We start from the raw sequence: 20,369 nt of genomic DNA, 5'->3' as shown, positions 1-20,369 counted from the left end.
TTATAGAAAGCAGCAGCATGGAGGACATTATACAGTAGTACTGAACAGTGTAGCTGTGAGTCCAGCACTGGGGGGGGGGAGATAAACAAATAATTTATAGAAAGCAGCAGCATGGAGGACATTTTATAGTAGTACTGAACAGTGTAGCTGTGAGTCCAGCACTGGGGGGGGGATAAACAAATACTTTATAGAAAGCAGCAGCATGGAGGACATTATACAGTAGTACTGAACAGTGTAGCTGTGAGTCCAGCACTGGGGGGGGGGAGATAAACAAATAATTTATAGAAAGCAGCAGCATGGAGGACATTTTATAGTAGTACTGAACAGTGTAGCTGTGAGTCCAGCACTGGGGGGAGATAAACACATAATTTATAGAAAGCAGCAGCATGGAGGGCATTATACAGTAGTACTGAACAGTGTAGCTGTGAGTCCAGCACTGGGGGGGGAGATAAACAAATACTTTATAGAAAGCAGCAGCATGGAGGACATTATACAGTAGTACTGAACAGTGTAGCTGTGAGTCCAGCACTGGGGGGAGATAAGCACTGTATAGAAAGCAGCAGTATGGAGAAAATTAGACAGTGGTACTGAACAGTGTAGATGTGAATCCAGCACTGGGGGGGAGATAAACAAACACTGTATAGAAAGCAGCAGCATGGAGGACATTATACAGTAGTACTGAATAGTGTAGCTATGATTTCAGCACTGGGGGAGATAAACAAACACTGTATAGAAAGCAGCAGCATGGAGGACATTATACAGTAGTACTGAATAGTGTAGCTATGATTTCAGCACTGGGGGAGATAAACAAACACTGTATAGAGAGCAGCAGCATGGAGGACATTATACAGTAGTGCTGAACAGTGTAGATGTGAATCCAGCTCTGGGGTGAAGTAGAAAATTGCTAGAAAAGTCTCTTTTTGCAGTTTTCTCATTCTGCTCCTCAATCCTTCCCTGGGCTGTTTAATCTGACAGCACACTGTGGATGAAGTCTGCCTTGAGCAAGACAGAGTTGAGCTGCTTTTTGGAGTGGATGACAAGTGCAGGAGGCAGGGAGAGAAGTGTCTCATAAGTGGAGAAAGAAGAATATTTCTCTGATAAGATATATTACAAAGTTTCATATAGTCGTACTATTGATTTATGAAAAATGTGTTGACAGTACAATTCCTTATTAAAGGGGCATCTCCTCCCTGTAAATCCCCAACCACCCCACAAGGGCACTATAGGTACAGAAAGCACTTTTAACAAATCGGGCACATCAAGGAGGGCAATAACCCTTTAAGCTAGCATTGCCTTTGGTATTGTTAGCAAGTTCCATATTCAAAATTATGTTCCACAATAAATATCCAATTTCTCAGCCCAATTTTAGCTGCAAAATCATGTACCGTTATTTAGTCAGAAACATTTTTTTTTCCAGAAGAGCAGAATATCAGATTGTTATGCTTCGTAGATGCCCGGCTCCGACTAGGAATGTCCTGGGGGATTTTCTGACTCGTGATGCAGAACAGTCCCAGGGTTTGGGTGTGGGCTGTGTGCATTATACCGCCAGCTGGAAAACATTAATAATATCCAGCATGTGAGCCGTGCAGGACTGGTACAAGAATGTCATACTTTACATATTTTTCCCTTTGCACATACAGTCATGACCTAAAGTGTTGGCACCCTTGAAATTGTTCCAGAAAATGAAGTATTTCTCCAAGAAAATTATTGCAATTACACATCTTATGTTATACACGTTTATTTCCTTTATGTGTATTGGAAGAACAGAAAAAAAAAACTAAGAAAAAAAGGTAAATTGGACATAATTTCACACAAAACTCAAACAATGGGCCGGACAACATCGTTTACACCTTCTATTTAATATTGGGTTGCACACCCTTTACCCTTTGGAATAAATAACTTCCCTCAGTTGCGTCCACAAGCTTCTTACTTCTCTCACCTGGAATTTTGGACTCTTCTTTATAAACGTCTCCAGGTCTCTCATATTTCAAGGCTTCTTCTCTTCTCCCAACAGCAATTTTAAGATCTCCCCACAGGTGCCAATGGGATTTAGATCCGGAATCATTGCTGCCTTTTCAGATCTCTTCAGTGCTTTGCTTCCATCCATTCCTGGGGGCTTCTTGAAGTGTTTGGGGTCATTGTACTGCTGGATGACCCATGAATTAAAATGCAAACACAGCTTTCTGACTCTGAGCACTACATTGCACCCTAAAATCCTTTGGTAATCTTCAGATTTCATGGTTCCTTGCACACTGTCACTGTCAAGGAACCCAGTGCCAGAGTCAGCAAAACAACCCCAAAACATCTTTGAGCTTCCACCATGCCTGACTTTAGGTGCTGTGTTCTTTTCTTTTCCATTTTCAGTAAACAGTAGACCCGGAATGCCATCTAATTCCCCCCCCCTCCCCTCTCCCCCTCCCTAGTTACCTCCTTGCAACCATCCATGGTTCACCCCCTCCCTCCACCTCTCTCTCTCTCTCCTCCCATTTCTTATCTTCCTTTCTTACTCTCTGGTTCTGGTTGTTTGGAAGCCTCGTTTTGAGGATTAAAGAGTAAATTGTAGGTTGACGCTATACATATTGGGTATTGATTAACCTAAAAAAAGTTGCAACATGCATCAGACATGATTGTCGGTGGTTTGATAGGAAATATGAATCATAATCAAAGGTTATCATACTATGAAGAAAAAGACATGGATCGCACATCCCAAAAATACATTGATCTAAAGCCGCTAGGCAAAAAATTAAATAGAACATGAGGTTCTTTTGTTACCATTCTGATCAGATTGTATTAAGCCCACTGCCACGTCACGGCAAACCTCTTGAGTGGGTCCCTAACCTGACCTTTTTGTGCGGCACTGTGCACTGACCACCGCCGCAGCGATAAAACGCCAGCAGGGCGGGCGACCTGGTGCCTCACAGCACCCATGCTGCAAGGCGAAGCCCCCAAGGCTCCAGGCCGCGCCGCCCCACTGACACGACACCACCACGACAGCAGCCACCACACAGCACCAGCACGCAGTGAGAGGAGCTGTGCACTCACCTCCCACTGGCTCCCATATGTGAACTGGGAGCAAAAAGAAGGCTGGCCCCTCTTGCAGTCTCCTGCTGATTAAAATCACCTGTGCCAAATGGGGAGAGTGCAGATCCAAGCAAAAAAAAGAGGGGGATAGCCTGATATAAATACCATACTATGTCTTTTTCTTCATAGTATGGTATTTATAATCAAAGGTTATACTACCACATGTTACAGCGTTGTTCTCTTTGTGTATTATTGTCAATGATACCTGAATTTCTTCTTTTTGTAATGTAACTTCCTACAATAAAAATTGGTTGGGAAAAAAACAAAAAAAAAGCAAAAAAGGTAAACAGTAGAATGATGTGCTTTACCAAGAACCTCTATCTTGGTCTCATCTATCCAAAACAAGCTTTCCCAGAAGGATTTTGGTTACCAGTATAGCTTTGTTATGTCTCTGTGTCAGCAGTGGATTCCTCCTGGGTCTCCTCCATAGCATTTCATTTTATTCAGATGTGGATGGATAGTTTGTGTTGACTCTGATGCCCCCTGAGCCTGCAGGACAGCTTGAATTTATTTGGAACTTGACTGGGGCGGCTTATCCACCATCCGGACTATCTTGCATTACAATCTTTCACCAATTTTTCTCTGCTGTCCTCATCCAGGGAGATTACCTACAGTGCCATGGGTTGCAAACTTCATTGTGTTGCGAACTATGGACAAAGAAACATCAAGATCTCCGGAAACTGACTTGTAACCTTGAGATTGTTGATATTTTTCAACAATTTTGGCTCTCAAGTCCTCAGACAGTTCTCTTCTCGTCTTTCTGTTCTCCATGCTTAGTGTGACACATACAGACTTACAATGCCAAAATTGAGTCAACTTCTCCCTTTTTAATCTGGTTTCAGGTGTGATTTTCTTATTGCCCACACCTGATACTTGTCACAGGTGAGTTTGAACGAACATAAAATGCTTTAAACAAAGGTTTTTACCGTCAATTTTGGAAAAGCATCAACAATTTTGTTAGGACAATTACCTAATATACTATTATTTTAGGAATTGCGCCCCCATGGCAGCTTCATGACTAGGGATGACCAAATGAAAAAAATGGCAGGTCACTTGTGCTGTGGTCACGTCAGTAATCTGTCGCTGTCTGACCGGAAACTGATCCCCAGGGGAGCTTTTGATGCTTTGCTTATTATCATACACAGCAACTAATATCAGGAAGCAAAGCTGCAGTGTAAAGCACAGAGGGTGGATTTTAACCAAAAGGCTTGCAATTTAGATACAATGTTTTGAAGGCGCGTCTCAGTTGGATGGATTTCTAGTTCCTAATCAATGGTAATATCCTGCTTTCTAGCAATTCAGCACCGGCTGTTAATTTTGGAGGCTGCTGACTGCAAAAATAGTGTTATAAATCAGTGCAGCCAGGTAATTCTGACAAGGTCACCTCTGGATACACCAGACACTCTGTGCCCCCCAGCTAATTCGGCAGGGAACGGATGAAAGTCAAATGTCCGCACAGATTATGGTGGATATGATTCAGCAGCCGCCATGTGACTGACGCGGGATAAGGTTTATCGCCTGTGTATACTGAAATACTTCTCCACTGTTTACTCTAGAAGACGTCACTTCATTTTCTTAAAGTGAAGGTGCCCTTCTTGTGCTATGTATTTAAAAGGGACAGTCCTTCTTCTCTCACTTGCGTATAAAAGGACGAGCGGGGCCGGTGACATCTACATCACATCTACTGATACCTGCGAGAAAGTATCACGAGACCTGACGTCACCTTCAAGCACTCGCCTCTCTATGTACAAGGGAGTGGAGCAGGACTAGCCCTTTAAGATTTTCCAGTAGATGTCACCACTGGGATCCATGCCCTACTGGGGTGGGTGGAATTAAGCGATTGCCGAGCTATTCTGAGCCCTTAACATGCGCAGCATTAGCTCAGTAACACGAGTTTAATCCAAAAGGCTTTTTGCATCTGTATTATACTCTTGTGAAATTGATTTTAAAGGGGTTGTCCACTACTCAGACAACCCATCCTCATTCCACATGTATACCCCCATTACAAAGCTTATCCTCACCTCCGATGCCGGCACCATTCCAGCAGTGTCGCCACTCACTCATCACTAGTTAGGAGTACTGAGCACCTGAGCATGGTAGTGCCCGCTCATCACTAGTTACGAGTACAGAGCACCCGAGCATGGTAGTGCCCGCTCATTACTAGTTACGAGTACTGAGTACCCAAGCATGGTAGTGCCCGCTCATCACTAGTTACAAGTACTGAGCACCTGAGCATGGTAGTGCCCGCTCATCACTAGTTACGAGTACAGAGCACCCGAGCATGGTAGTGCCCGCTCATTACTAGTTACGAGTACTGAGCACCCGAGCATGGTAGTGCCCGCTCATCACTAGTTACAAGTACTGAGCACCTGAGCATGGTAGTGCCCGCTCATCACTAGTTACAAGTACTGAGCACCTGAGCATGGTAGTGCCCGCTCATCACTAGTTACAAGTACTGAGCACCTGAGCATGGTAGTGCCCGCTCATCACTAGTTACGAGTACTGAGCACCCGAGCATGGTAGTGCCCGCTCATTACTAGTTACGAGTACTGAGTACCCGAGCATGGTAGTGCCCGCTCATCACTAGTTACAAGTACTGAACACCTGAGCATGGTAGTGCCCGCTCATCACTAGTTACGAGTACAGAGCACCCGAGCATGGTAGTGCCCGCTCATTACTAGTTACGAGTACTGAGCACCTGAGCATGGTAGTGCCCGCTCATCACTAGTTACGAGTACTGAGCACCTGAGCATGGTAGTGCCCGCTCATCACTAGTTACGAGTACAGAGCACCCGAGCATGGTAGTGCCCGCTCATTACTAGTTACGAGTACTGAGTACCCAAGCATGGTAGTGCCCGCTCATCACTAGTTACAAGTACTGAGCACCTGAGCATGGTAGTGCCCGCTCATCACTAGTTACGAGTACTGAGCACCCGAGCATGGTAGTGCCCGCTCATTACTAGTTACGAGTACAGAGCACCTGAGCATGGTAGAGCCCGCTCATCACTAGTTACGAGTACTGAGCACCCGAGCATGGTAGTGCCCGCTCATTACTAGTTACGAGTACAGAGCACCTGAGCATGGTAGAGCCCGCTCATCACTAGTTACGAGTACTGAGCACCCGAGCATGGTAGAGCCCGCTCATCACTAGTTACAAGTACAGAGCACCTGAGCATGGTAGTGCCCGCTCATCACTAGTTACAAGTACTGAGCACCCGAGCATGGTAGTGCCCGCTCATCACTAGTTACAAGTACTGAGCACCCGAGCATGGTAGAGCCAACCCATCACTAGTTACGAGTACAGAGCACCCGAGCATGGTAGTGCCCGCTCATCACTAGTTACAAGTACTGAGCACCCGAGCATGGTAGTGCCCGCTCATCACTAGTTACCAGTACTGAGCACCCGAGCATGGTAGTGCCCGCTCATCACTAGTTACCAGTACTGAGCACCCGAGCATGGTAGTGCCCACTCATCACTAGTTACGAGTACTGAGCACCCGAGCATGGTAGTGCCCGCTCATCACTAGTTACAAGTACAGAGCACCCGAGCATGGTAGTGCCCACTCATCACTAGTTACAAGTACTGAGCACCCGAGCATGGTAGTGCCCGCTCATCACTAGTTACAAGTACTGAGCACCCGAGCATGGTAGAGCCAACCCATCACTAGTTACGAGTACAGAGCACCCGAGCATGGTAGTGCCCGCTCATCACTAGTTACAAGTACTGAGCACCCGAGCATGGTAGTGCCCACTCATCACTAGTTACAAGTACTGAGCACCCGAGCATGGTAGTGCCCACTCATCACTAGTTACAAGTACTGAGCACCCGAGCATGGTAGTGCCCACTCATCACTAGTTACAAGTACAGAGCACCCGAGCATGGTAGAGCCCGCTCATCACTAGTTACGAGTACAGAGCACCCGAGCATGGTAGTGCCCACTCATCACTAGTTACAAGTACTGAGCACCCGAGCATGGTAGTGCCCACTCATCACTAGTTACCAGTACTGAGCAGCCGAGCATGGTAGTGCCCGCTCATCACTAGTTACCAGTACTGAGCACCCGAGCATGGTAGTGCCCGCTCATCACTAGTTACCAGTACTGAGCACCCGAGCATGGTAGTGCCCGCTCATCACTAGTTACGAGTACTGAGCACCTGAGCATGGTAGTGCCCGCTCATCACTAGTTACGAGTACAGAGCATTTGTGGTTTTCATATTAATGATTTTTATCCCAATTGTCGCAGATTTATGAGTGGTTTATTGAGGAAACCGCAGTGAACACCAAAGATGAAGTTCTTCTTCCCTCTGATTCTCCGGGATCAGTCTCTCTGGTCTGCGTTCAGCTTCATTTTCATGCATGAAGAGAAGTTTTCCCGTACGCCCCCTCACAAGCCTCAGCGAGGACACTGTATCCAGCATTCAGTACGGCTGTACATCTTGTATACTGAGCCTCCTACGGCAAACACCATGACGTAAGAAAAAGGCTGATTGTTTCTGTTGAGAACAGAATTGGATAGTGATTCTTCACATCCATTGCCAGTGCGGAGATTAAAGGGATTGTGCCGCAGCGGTCCCATCCGCATCAGGAGGTGAGCACTGCTGATGCCGGAACATCTCCCCATACCCACCAGGACATATGCCTGATTGACAGGTGACAGGACATTAGCAGCAATGATTACCTCTATATAGAAAAGTGAACGTCTCCTTCAAGTTTACAGCTTTAGTTCTGCATCTTCATACCCTCCTCAAGGCTGAACGGCCTTCTGTATCTAGTACAGTATATAGTCTGTGTCCCCGAATAATATAGATTATGAGAAAAGATGACTGTGCAGTATATATGGTTAGTGGGCCGCTTGTCTTGGGATACACCCACAATTGTCCATTACACAATATATACCATGTGTGCGTTTTGTGGTTTTTTTTGTTTATTTGCAGTTTTTGTGTGTTATTCCGGATTGCTTTTTGGTAAAAAAAATAAAAAATCATAGAAAATTATTTTTTTCCTTAGCACAAAGCTGAGTTAAAAACTCAAGTTTTTGAGGAGGATTTGGAGAGTTTTGGCTCCTAAAAATGATTTATGCTGCAAAAATGCGAAGTGTGAACACAGCCTAAACCTATATCTACAGGATCACAACATTTGGGGACATTTTCTCTTTAAAAATAAAGGAAACTCATTGAATCAGGACATCAAACCCCCACAAAAAACCTTCACAGAAAAGAAAGGTCCCTGTTCATAGTACTGGCAGGACCCCATGATAAGAGGCGGCGGGGGGCAGACGACCACCCACCCCGATCATGGGGAGGTGGATGCTTAGTATTTTAGCTGCACTAGGATCCCGGATAATAGCTTAGGCCTCAACAATAGGCTGTAAGCCAGCAATGGTGCACTACATGTACCTGGGTGACTGGCGCCTTGTCTGTGTGCATCTACAATACTGAGCCACCACGCTCATCACTGATGGTCCATATGTGAGTGGCTGTCACTGGGTGGCTGTCACTGCGCGGCTGTATCTGGGTGGCTGTCACTGGGCAGCTGTCAATGCGCGGCTGTCAATGCGCTGCTGTATCTGGGTGGCTGTTACTGGGTGGCTGTCACTGCGCGGCTGTATCTGGGTGGCTGTCACTGCGCGGCTGTATCTGGGTGGCTGTCACTGGGCAGCTGTCACTGGGCGGCTGCCACTGGGTGGCTGTCACTGCACGGCTGTCACTGCGCGGCTGTTTCTGGGTGGCTGTCAGTGCGCGGCTTTCACTGGGTGGCTGTAATTGGCTGTCACTGGGTGGCTGTCACCAGGTAGTGAGTCAGGAGGGGAGATACGCCAGAATGAATCATTCAATTGTGTGAAGGTCATGTTTTTTTACATACAAGTCCTCCCGTATGAAAATATTGACCTTTTATTGTCTGGTCAGGATACTATTTTCTTTTGAAATAAGATTATGCAAATTCTAAATATGAAAGGAAGGAGGGAGTGATGGATGGAATAAGGAATAGAGGGAAGGTTGGGAGAAGGGAAGGAGGGATGGATAAAAGGATGAATGGAAGGAGAGATGGATGGAGAGTTGGATAGATGGATGACGTGACAGAGGGAGTAATAGATGAAAGGATGGATGTAGAGAGTGATGGATGCAGAGAGGGATATATGGAGGAAGGGAGAAAGGGAGGGATGGATGGAGAGAAGGAGAGATGGATGAGTGAGGCATAGATGGAGATATGGATGGATAGAGGGCGGGATGGAGTGAGAGATAGATGGATGGAAGGATCGATGGAGGGAGGGATGGAGAGAGGGATAGATGGATTAAGTGAGGGATAAATGTAGAGAGAAATAGATAAATGGATGGAGGAAGGGATAGATGGATAGATGGAGGGATAGATGGAGAGATGGATGGATGGAGTAAGGGATAGATGGATGGATGGATAGATGGATGGATGGATAGATGGATGGATGGAGTGATGGATGGATGGAGTGATCGATGGATGGAGTGATGGATGGATGGAGTGATGGATGGATGGAGTGATCAATGGATGGAGTGATCAATGGATGGAGTGATCAATGGATGGAGTGAGGGTTAGATGGATGAATGGAGGGAGGGATGGAGAGAGGGATAGATGGAGAGATGGATGGATAGATGAATAGATGGAGGGAGGGACGCAGTGAGGGATAGATGGAGAGATGGATGGAGTGATGGATAGATGGAGAGATGGATGGAGTGATGGATAGATGGAGAGATGGATGGAGTGATGGATAGATGGATTGAGGGTTAGATGGATGAATGGAGGGAGGGATGGAGAGAGAGATAGATGGAGAGATGGACGCAGTGAGGGATAGATGGAGAGATGGATGGAGTGATGGATAGATGGAGAGATGGATGGAGTGATGGATAGATGGAGAGATGGATGGAGTGATGGATAGATGGATTGAGGGTTAGATGTATGAATGGAGGGGGGGATGGAGAGAGAGATAGATGGAGAGATGGATGGAGTGAGGGATGGATGGAGAGATCTTGGGATGGATAGATGGTTGGAGGGAAGGATTGAGGAAGGGATAGCTGGAGGGAGGGATGGATGGAGGAAAGTAGGGAAGGTGGGGAGAAGGGGAGGAGGGTGGGATAATGTACAGTCGTATGCCTTGCTTTTAAGCTTCAGAATGAACATTTATATAGTTCTGTGTCTTGCTCCTTTAAGTCTGGTGGGTAAATGTGTATCTTTCTTCTTGATGTGTTGCGGTCTTGACAGATATCTCTAGCACCCTGAGACTCCGGGGTGAGAGGCTTTTGGCATCTCACGTCCAGACCAAGTGTGACTAGAGTTGTCATCTGGAAGCTATGACGGATCCGCTCAGACTCCCCCCTCCCGGCCGCCCCTCTCTGCACCTACACTGTATATAACAAGCGCTTGTTAATGCTTCATCCAGCTGCGGCCCTGTATAAACCAGCAGGATTCGGATGATCCTGCAATGGGCGCCGATTGTGCCGTGTAAATTAACCCCGTCATCACTGCACTATACATTCAAAATAATACAACTTTGATCATCTCAGCTTCCGTGTTTAGCGCCATTCGAGGACCCCAGCGACCCCACAATCAATGTCATTACGACTTTAAGCGACATTGTAGGTAAGAACCTGAAACGCGTTGGGGATGGGTCTTCGCTCCCGAGGGCTCTGATGAGGGTTTTCAAATACACATGGTCATTTTCTTAAAACCTGGAGGAAATAAAGACAGTTTTAAAGTTTTAATGACTGCTGGAAGGCGTATCCTAATACAGGCTGCGAGCACATCATGAATATTGAGGGTAAGGGGAGACGGATTAAAAGAAGAAGTGACCCCTTCCCTTGTACGTGAGGTATGTGATACAAAACCACTTGCTCAGCTGAGAAGGAACTTATGAAGAAACGAGGACTATGCATAACCATAAAAAAATGACATTCACTTGAGTAGGTATTCCTGCTGCATTTTCATCTCGGTGCTGGCAATTACGGGGTTACATTATGCCGTGATGCACAAGGCTTTCCCAAATCACCAGTATTTAGTGCGCTTTAGATTTGGATTAAAGTAGGCTGAACTTGATACACTTTGGCAGGATTGGCCAAAGATATAAAATAACAATGGAGGTTTTCCCACCTCCAGACACTGCTGTGGATCAATCATAAACTGCTCTTATAGTTGGTGCCAACTTCAAAAGCAATGACTCCCATGGAGCTGGTGATCGGCGTTACTTTACCTGTACAGCTCTCATTGACACTAATGGGAGCTCCATCAATATGCAGTCGGTGAGCGCCCTCTGGTGGCAGCTGGAGAGAGACAGAATTTTATTTAGGCTTGTGGCTTGGAAAGGAAATAGAAATATATACAATAATTAAAAGATACAGAATGACATTAATTAGAGTCCAAATTCTGTGCTACTTTAAAAATATGCCCAAATTTCCAATAAATCAATATTAAGGGGGCTTTACATGCAGCGACATCACTCTTGATGTCGCTCGTGAAAGCACCCGCCCCCGTTGTTTGTGTGTCACAGGCAAATCGCTACCTGTGGCGCACAATATCGCTAAGCCCCATCACACGGACTTAACTGCCTAGCAACGTCGCTGTGGCTGGCGAACTGCCTCCTTTCTAAAGGGGCACTTCGTGCGACGTCACACGGCAGGCGTCCAATAGAAGCAGAGGGGTGGAGAGCAGCCGCATGAAAGTCATGCCCACCTCGTTGCAGGAGGACGCAGGTACGGTGTTGTTCCTCGTTCCCGAGGTGTCACACGTAGGGATGTGGGCTGCCTCAGGAACGACCAACAACCTGCGTCCAGAACGAGGAACGATATTTGGGAAATGGACGACGTGTCAACGATCAACAATTTGGTGAGTATTTTGCGGTCGCTCATACGTGTCACACGCAACAACGTCGCTAACGAGGCCGGATGTGCGTCATGAATTCCGTGACCCCCAACGACATCTCTTTAGCGATGTCGTTGCGTGTAACGGGGCCTTAAGACTTTGAAATTTACAGCAATTTGTTCCCAATGAGAAACTACAGCTCCCAGCATGCTGAGTGCCAGGATCTGCTGGAAGTTTTGCTCAGAGCCCCGGGCGTCTATAAAATATTCCCATGCGGCAAATTTAGCTGTTTTTTTTTCAGTAGTGAATGTATTATGGATCCCCGGATCTGGTTGTGGGACGCCGTGTGGCTGCAACTTATTTCTCCATGCCAGATTCACACACCATTGATCACAGATAACTGCAGTGAAAATAGCGGATTAATGAGGAAGAATGCGGCTGCCATCCTTAGAGTCACGCTGCGCCCTTGGCAAGCGCCCAGCGCTGATTCTGGCTTTCTTCCAGGCTTCCTAGATCACAGTTATCTGGAGTAGGATGTTCCGATAATCATTGTGATTATTTACAAATAAAACAATACATCACCTTATTCCTGAACTGGCGGGAGACGGGGGCCGGGGTGCGGTATGAGGAACGGGAGGCATCACAAGGACGTTATTCAGATTGGGCCAAGGGGACGTCATCCTAAAACAAACGAGCTTGGGACCCAAGTGCACATGTAAAAAAAATACATAAATAAATTAATAAATAAATAAAAAAGTGCAATAACACAAATAAACACATTAAATTAGTGACAAAGAAACAAACAGAACATAAAAAAAATGCAAAACACCAAAATTCAGAGCAAGCCCTCTACTGATGGACCTATGCACCCAAGGCTAAGCCCCCTATGGATGGGGGATGTACCTGCCCCTGTATATCATGTAGGGTGAAATGATCCCTATTATAGCACCATCGCAACAACACCACAATGAGCTGCAGGAGACTCTACCATCCTGATACAATAGATGACAGGTGCAGCACTAGAGGAGTCTTGTCAATGGATGTTTATTTGATGCCTGCTCATCACTAGTTACGAGTACAGAGCACCCTAGCATGGTAGTGCCCGCTCATCACTAGTTACGAGTACAGAGCACCGGAGCATGGTAGTGTCCGCTCATCACTAGTTACGAGTACAGAGCACCGGAGCATGGTAGTGTCCGCTCATCACTAGTTACGAGTACTGAGCACCCGAGCATGGTAGTGCCCGCTCATCACTAGTTACGAGTACAGAGCACCCGAGCATGGTAGTGCCCGCTCATCACTAGTTACGAGTACAGAGCACCCGAGCATGGTAGTGCCCACTCATCACTAGTTACCAGTACTGAGCACCCGAGCATGATAGTGCCCGCTCATCACTAGTTACGAGTACCGAGCACCCGAGCATGGTAGTGCCCGCTCATCACTAGTTACGAGTACCGAGCACCCGAGCATGGTAGTGCCCGCTCATCACTAGTTACGAGTACAGAGCACCTGAGCATGGTAGTGCCCGCTCATCACTAGTTACGAGTACAGAGCACCTGAGCATGGTAGTGCCCACTCATCACTAGTTACGAGTACAGAGCACCTGAGCATGGTAGTGCCCGCTCATCACTAGTTACGAGTACAGAGCACCCGAGCATGGTAGTGCCCGCTCATCACTAGTTATGAGTACTGAGCTCCTGACCATGGTAGTGCTCGCTCATCACTAGTTATGAGTACTGAGCTCCTGAGCATGGTAGTGCTCGCTCATCACTAGTTATGAGTACTGAGCTCCTGAGCATGGTAGTGCTCGCTCATCACTAGTTACGAGTACAGAGCACCTGAGCATGGTAGTGCCCGCTCATCACTAGTTACGAGTACAGAGCACCCGAGCATGGTAGTGCCCGCTCATCACTAGTTACGAGTACAGAGCACCCGAGCATGGTAATGCCCACTCATCACTAGTTACCAGTACTGAGCACCCGAGCATGATAGTGCCCGCTCATCACTAGTTACGAGTACCGAGCACCCGAGCATGGTAGTGCCCGCTCATCACTAGTTACGAGTACCGAGCACCCGAGCATGGTAGTGCCCGCTCATCACTAGTTACGAGTACAGAGCACCTGAGCATGGTAGTGCCCGCTCATCACTAGTTACGAGTACAGAGCACCTGAGCATGGTAGTGCCCACTCATCACTAGTTACGAGTACAGAGCACCTGAGCATGGTAGTGCCCGCTCATCACTAGTTACGAGTACAGAGCACCCGAGCATGGTAGTGCCCGCTCATCACTAGTTATGAGTACTGAGCTCCTGACCATGGTAGTGCTCGCTCATCACTAGTTATGAGTACTGAGCTCCTGAGCATGGTAGTGCTCGCTCATCACTAGTTATGAGTACTGAGCTCCTGAGCATGGTAGTGCTCGCTCATCACTAGTTATGAGTACTGAGCTCCTGAGCATGGTAGTGCCCGCTCATCCATAGCTGAGAAGTAGGAATACTCCTTTAAGTTGTCACCCTAGTTTATTTAGTAACAGATATAACTAAGTAACATTTTATGGCAACTGAAGAATGGCCTTGTTGTTGCGGTTCATGCTTGTAGGCGGCTCTTGACACTTTGTATATTTCTGTTTTATGGTGTGGGGCACTAGTGGAGGAGAGTCGCTCTTCAGTTTGTCTTTCTTTAATTCTGGATGTGGCCTTCCTCTTTTTTTCATTCTCCGGTAATAGATTGTGATAAGACCAATGGCTTATTTCATGGGGTGATATGGAAGTCAGGACAATGCATGAAAAGCCGTTTCTAAGGCTACAATGAACGGCGTAAGAACATTGCGGCTCATTACAGATTCGCTCGAGGTTTGGGAGCAGATGGGGTGAGAACGAGGCACAATCCGCGTCTCACAAAGCCCTTGGAATCACACACGTCTCTTCCGATCATATAGAAGGGAAATCAAACACTTTGGGAACTTTTTCTGGAGGCAAAATTAGTTTAAGTTTTCCCTTTTTTTGTATAAATGAGGGATAAATCCTTAGCGATTACACCTAGAAAGACACCATGAAGGGGCGGTAAGAGGAGCCGGGCTGAATTTGGGGGATTTGGTTGCATGTTAATGGCTCTGCATTATGAAGGTGGTTGTTAATTTCAAGCCTATTCAGGACTATTATGATCCTGCTCCTTTTAGAGGGGGAAAATCTGAATTTCTGAAAAATCTGGAGCAGAGCTGTCTATGAGACACTTGCAAAAATGAACAAGACATTCGTTGGGGTTTTAGTTTCTAAATCCCTACTGATCTTCCCTTCTAGATGCCATCGTCTGATTACCTCTTTATAATAAAAGGAGTTGTCTGGGACTTAAGACCCCCATACACATTAGACTAATGTCGGCTGTTTGCAGCTCCATGGCGGGCAGGGGTGCCGGGCCGGTACACTACAGTTCCATACACCAGTGTATCGCCCATTGTTGCCTACTGCAGCTCCGCTCCCACTAATTTTGGTGGCTGCAGTACCTTAGAATGGCCACTATAGAGTGTATGGCGCTGCGCAGTTCTGGAACATCCAGCAACCACAGGAGCTGCAAACAGGGGTGATGGTGTCAAGAGGACCCCATTTTTTTAAAACATTTCTCATACACACAATGACTCTGGGATAGCGGGGAACTGGGGCTCCTAAGCTGTCCCTCAAACTAGGAGGCCCCTATGCTATCCCTAATCTCATGGATACTCCTGAGGGTGGAGAGGCCTGAGTCTCCTTCCTGGCCCTGCTCCTGACCAGTCCTGATCCTATTCCCCCTACCAGCAGGGAGGGACAGGACAGGAGTGTGGTGAAACCCACAGATATAGACAGACAAGGGAAAACCAAAACTCTGTCACACAGCACACACACAGGATAGGACAATAAGAGGTTCAGGAGGTAAAATAAGAGCAGGAAGGAAACTACAAAACTACAGGGGTAAACTCCACAACCATATCCAGCAGATAGCACAACTTTCACCAGTAAGTCTGGGACACCACGCTTCACAGGCCAACATAGAATAAACTATAGCTGGCATGCGTGGAAGCAATCAACCAGCATAAATAGGAGGGGAACAGATGTGATAGGCTTCCCCAGAAGTGACTAAAAGAGCAAGCAGACCAGCAGGAGATTAACTCTTGCTAGCCTGCCTATGAATCAGCACACAGCAGGTCAACACGCGTGTCTGCCTGTGCTGATCCTAGATACCAGTGAAACTATCGGGTGGAGAGTCAGAATCTGCAATGTGAACAGAGCCCAACGCTGTCATGACAGTCGGCGGAGTTTGTGCGAAACTCCTTGTCACACTTTGCCTATGATCTCCAATGCATTTTTAACCTTGTATTTTAAAGGGAATTTGTCAGCAGGTTTTTCCCATGTAATCTGACAGCAGCATAATGTAGTGGCAGAGACTCGGATTCCAGCGATGTATCACTTAATATACTGGGTGCTGCAGTCGTGATAGAATCTCAGTTTGCAGATCCTGCATAGCTTGGAATGCTGAGCTGCGTATAGCCCTGCCCACACCACTGATTGGTTGCTTCTTGTGTACATTGTTGACAGTTGTGGTGGTGGGGTTGGACCAAGAGGCACGAAACATCTAGTGCTGTAGTGATAATCTCCTGCTGATAAAACACTGATTTTACTGAAACAGCAAAACATCCCAGTAAGTGCACACCCCTGGAATCCGGATCATGTTGCGCTCAGATTACATAACAAAAACTATTTAATATTCTTTGGTACAATATTCTCTGATGAATAATTTTTTAAGTCTTCATAGCATTTTCAGCTCCAATTCCCCTGCATAGAGATAAAGATAAAGGGGGTATTCCCTCTTAACTTCCATTAGTGATTTTGCTCTCAATAACGATACAGATCTTCAATGGTCCGTGTCGGAGAGGGTGACCTAGGACAAAGAGGGCCGTGTACCTGGCTAGTGAGAGTGATTGAGAAGCTGTGCACACTCCTGCTCTATAATGGTTATTCTGTTGAATCGGAGTTACACTTTAAGGTTACAAGATAATTGCGTTAATCCTGAATTCTTTTTCATGACATTTTGTCTTTTGCCAAATTATTTAATCCAAAACAGGGTCATTTTCAGTTCAGTCCTCGGCTGTTTTGTAACTGTAGAACACTTTGTTAAAAGCCGATGGCAGGTTTATTTTTTGCAAACCTGTATCTGCCCGATGTAATTTCGGTGATGTGCAGCCTGCCCTGAATTGTAAATGGCACTGCGGACTCCTGGTGTTTGCAGTTTATTACGCACGGCCGCGCTCTCCGGGGCCTGACTGTGCAGAACGCAGTGTACTGTAGAGGGCGAGGATGTGTCTCCAGTGTAACTCCTTGGGTGCTGTGCCCACCAGGTTCAGACATCACTTTTTTTCCATCAGGCACAATCGGGGAAAAAACGTATAAAACGGATCCGGCGCCCGATCCGTTTTATCCCCATTGATTTGTATTAGCACTGGATTGTGCCTGATGGCCTCGCGTTGCATCCGGCTTTTGACGGATCCGGCGTAATTACTCAATGCATCGGCCGGATGGAACGTCTCATTGAACGTTTTTTTTGTCTCTGAAAAAAAAAAAACGTATTGCGCCGGATCCGGTGCGATACAGTGTGATTTACAATGGAAGCCTATGGACGCCGGATCCGGCAAAAAACGGATCTGTTTTTTAAACTGAGTATCCTCCAATTTATTGAAAAAAAACATATCCAGCAAAAAAACGGACGAAATGGATGCAAAAAACAGATACGCCGGATCCAATTTTTGACGGATCAGGTATACCGGATCCATAAGAAAAAAGGATCAGGCGCATCCGTTTTTGCATACTCTGTGCCGGATCCGTTGCATCAGGCACACGCCGGATTGTGCCTGATGCCAAAAAACTGATGTGTGAACGTAGCCTTACTGCAACTTGTAATAGAAAAGATAACTCCAACTCTGGTATCAGAAATGCCGAATACTAATCTATTAGACAAAGGAGGACATTTCCAATATTCTGACTCAAAAAGCTGGGAACGGCAGCCAATTTATTAAGCTAATGACCAGCAATGCTTGATATCCAATAGATCATTCTCGTGTTCTTTTTACACTGAGGCCTGCAACAAGGACGAGTGGCATCTTCTACATCAAAAGGAAAGACAGTTTAATCATCTTCACAGACAGCAATTCTTTACTGTAAAGAGTTAGATTAAGGATTCTTTACTGTAACAGCAGGGATATTATGGATTACTGTATGAGCAATGAGATTATGGTTTCTATACTGTAACAGCAGTGAAAGTATGGATTCTTTACTGTAACAGCAGTGTGATTATGTATTTTTTACTCTATGAGCAGTGCGATTATGAATTATTTACTGTATGAGCAGTGAGATTGTGTCTTATTTACGAGTAGTGAGATTATTGATTCTTTATAGTAACAGCAGTGAGATTAAGTATTCTTTAGTGTAACAGCAGTAAGATTGTGGATTATTTACTGCACGAGCATTCAGACTATGGTTTCTGTAGTGTAATAGCAGTGGGATTATGGATTCTTTACTGTAACTGCATTGTGATTATGTATTTTTTACAGTATGAACAGTAAAATTATGAATTCTTTACTGAAAGAGCAGTGAGATTGTGGCTTCTTTGCTGTACAAGCAGTGGGATTGCTGCTTATTTACTGTAATAGCAGTGAGATTAAGGATTCTTTACTGTAACAGCAATGAGATTCTGGATTATTTACTGTACGAGCACATCACGCTACGGTTTCTTTACTGTATTAGCAGTGAGATTAAGGATTCTTTACTGTAACAGCAATGAGATTCTGGACTATTTACTGTACGAGCAGTCATGTTATGGTTTCTTTATTGTAATAGCAGTGAGATTAAGGATTCTTTACTGTAACAGCAATGAGATTCTGGATCATTTACTGTACGAGCAGTCAGATTATGGTTTCTTTACTGTAACAGCAGTGAGATTATGGATTCTTTACTGTAACAGCAGTGACATTATGGAACTCTCTGCCCCATGATGCTGCACTGATTGAGATTACAGTCTGCATTGTAAACCTGAGCTGCATTCACTATTCTGCAGCCTTCAGAGCTTAAATTTCCAGCATCTTGATATTTACACAGAACGTGAACTGCTGTTATTATATATATCAGACATTAGCAACAGTGAGATTATGGCTTATTTACTGTACAAGCAGTGCAATTATGGATTCCTTACCGTAAACATAGTGAGATTATGGATTCTTTACTGTACGAGAAGTGAGACTATGGATTATTTACTGTAAGAGCAATGAGATAGGGAATTACTGTAAGAGCAGTGAGTTTCTGGATTCTTTACTGTAAGAGCACTGAGTTTGTGGATTCTTCTGTGTACAAGCAGTGAGATTATTGATTCATTATTGTAACAGCAGTAAGATTATGGATTTTCTACTGTACGACCAGTGAGATTATAGATTCTGTATTGCACAAGCAGTGAGATTGTGGAACTCTCTACCATGTGGTATTGCAAACAGCGGAATATGGTCTTTTCTGGGACGGTGAAGATGTCGTAGCAATGCTCACGTGGATAAGTATGGAAAAGGCGTGGTATATACGGTAAACTTCTGCAGGTCCAGGAACCAAGAATTGCAGGAGATGGGAACAACAAGTGGTTTTACTGCGCTCTTATAAATCGGCGACCTCAACAGATTCGGTAACATGGAAGTGGGTTATTAGATCTACGCAAGTCATCTGACATCTTCAGGATTGTGGTGTGATTCCTGTACATGGAGCGGGCTCAAGAGCTGAGCCAGCAGTAAGAGCACGCTATCAGATGATTGCAGATTCAAGTCCCTTGGGAGGACTAAAACAACAATTAAAAAAGAGAAACGTGAAGAAAAAAAAAGATTAAAAATTAGACTAATTCCCCATTCTTTTTTATTAAAATATTAATAATTGGACTTATTCCCCTTTTTCTTTCGCTAAATAAATTATATATACACCTCCATAAAAAATGTAATAAAAAGTGATCAAAATGTCGTATGTAACCAAAAATGGTTCTAATAAAACACTTGGCTCCCCACCCAAACAACCAATACCTCATCTGCTTAATCTACCGAAAAATGAAAACGCTGTGGGTCTCAGACAATGAAGACACAAGGCATTTTTTTTTCATATTTCTGATTTTTTTTTTCAGAATACTTTACTGTACGAGCAGTGACAATATGGATTCTTTACTGTAAGAGCAGTGAGACTATGGATTCTTTACTGTAAGAGCAGTGAGAGTATGGATTCTTTACTGTAAGAGCAGTGAGACTATGGATTCTTTACTGTAAGAGCAGTGAGACTATGGATTCTTCACTGTAAGAGCAGTGAGACTATGGATTCTTTACTGTAAGAGCAGTGAGAGTATGGATTCTTTACTGTAAGAGCAGTGAGACTATTGATTCTTTACTGTAAGAGCAGTGAGACTATGGATTCTTTACTGTA

General features: G+C 45.3%; 2 long non-coding RNA genes across 2 annotated transcripts in view; one reads left to right on the top strand and one right to left on the bottom strand.

Annotated features, from left to right (window-relative positions):
* LOC142258024 (uncharacterized) overlaps positions 1-20,369 on the top strand; it is a 45,787-nt gene that overhangs the window by 16,456 nt on the left and 8,962 nt on the right. The gene's annotated exons all lie outside the window — the stretch shown is intronic.
* LOC142258023 (uncharacterized) overlaps positions 10,700-20,369 on the bottom strand; it is a 59,423-nt gene continuing 49,753 nt past the window's right edge. Inside the window, exons 2-4 of the long non-coding RNA XR_012727698.1 lie at positions 12,488-12,600; positions 11,298-11,367; positions 10,700-10,779 (exon numbers count right to left, since the gene is read on the bottom strand). This is a non-coding gene — a long non-coding RNA (uncharacterized LOC142258023). The remainder of the gene's footprint in view (positions 10,780-11,297; positions 11,368-12,487; positions 12,601-20,369) is intronic.

The sequence above is a fragment of the Anomaloglossus baeobatrachus genome, chromosome 12 (genome assembly GCF_048569485.1).
Source record: "Anomaloglossus baeobatrachus isolate aAnoBae1 chromosome 12, aAnoBae1.hap1, whole genome shotgun sequence".
NCBI lineage: Eukaryota > Metazoa > Chordata > Amphibia > Anura > Aromobatidae > Anomaloglossus > Anomaloglossus baeobatrachus.
This window is presented reverse-complemented; position numbering and strand designations above follow the sequence as displayed.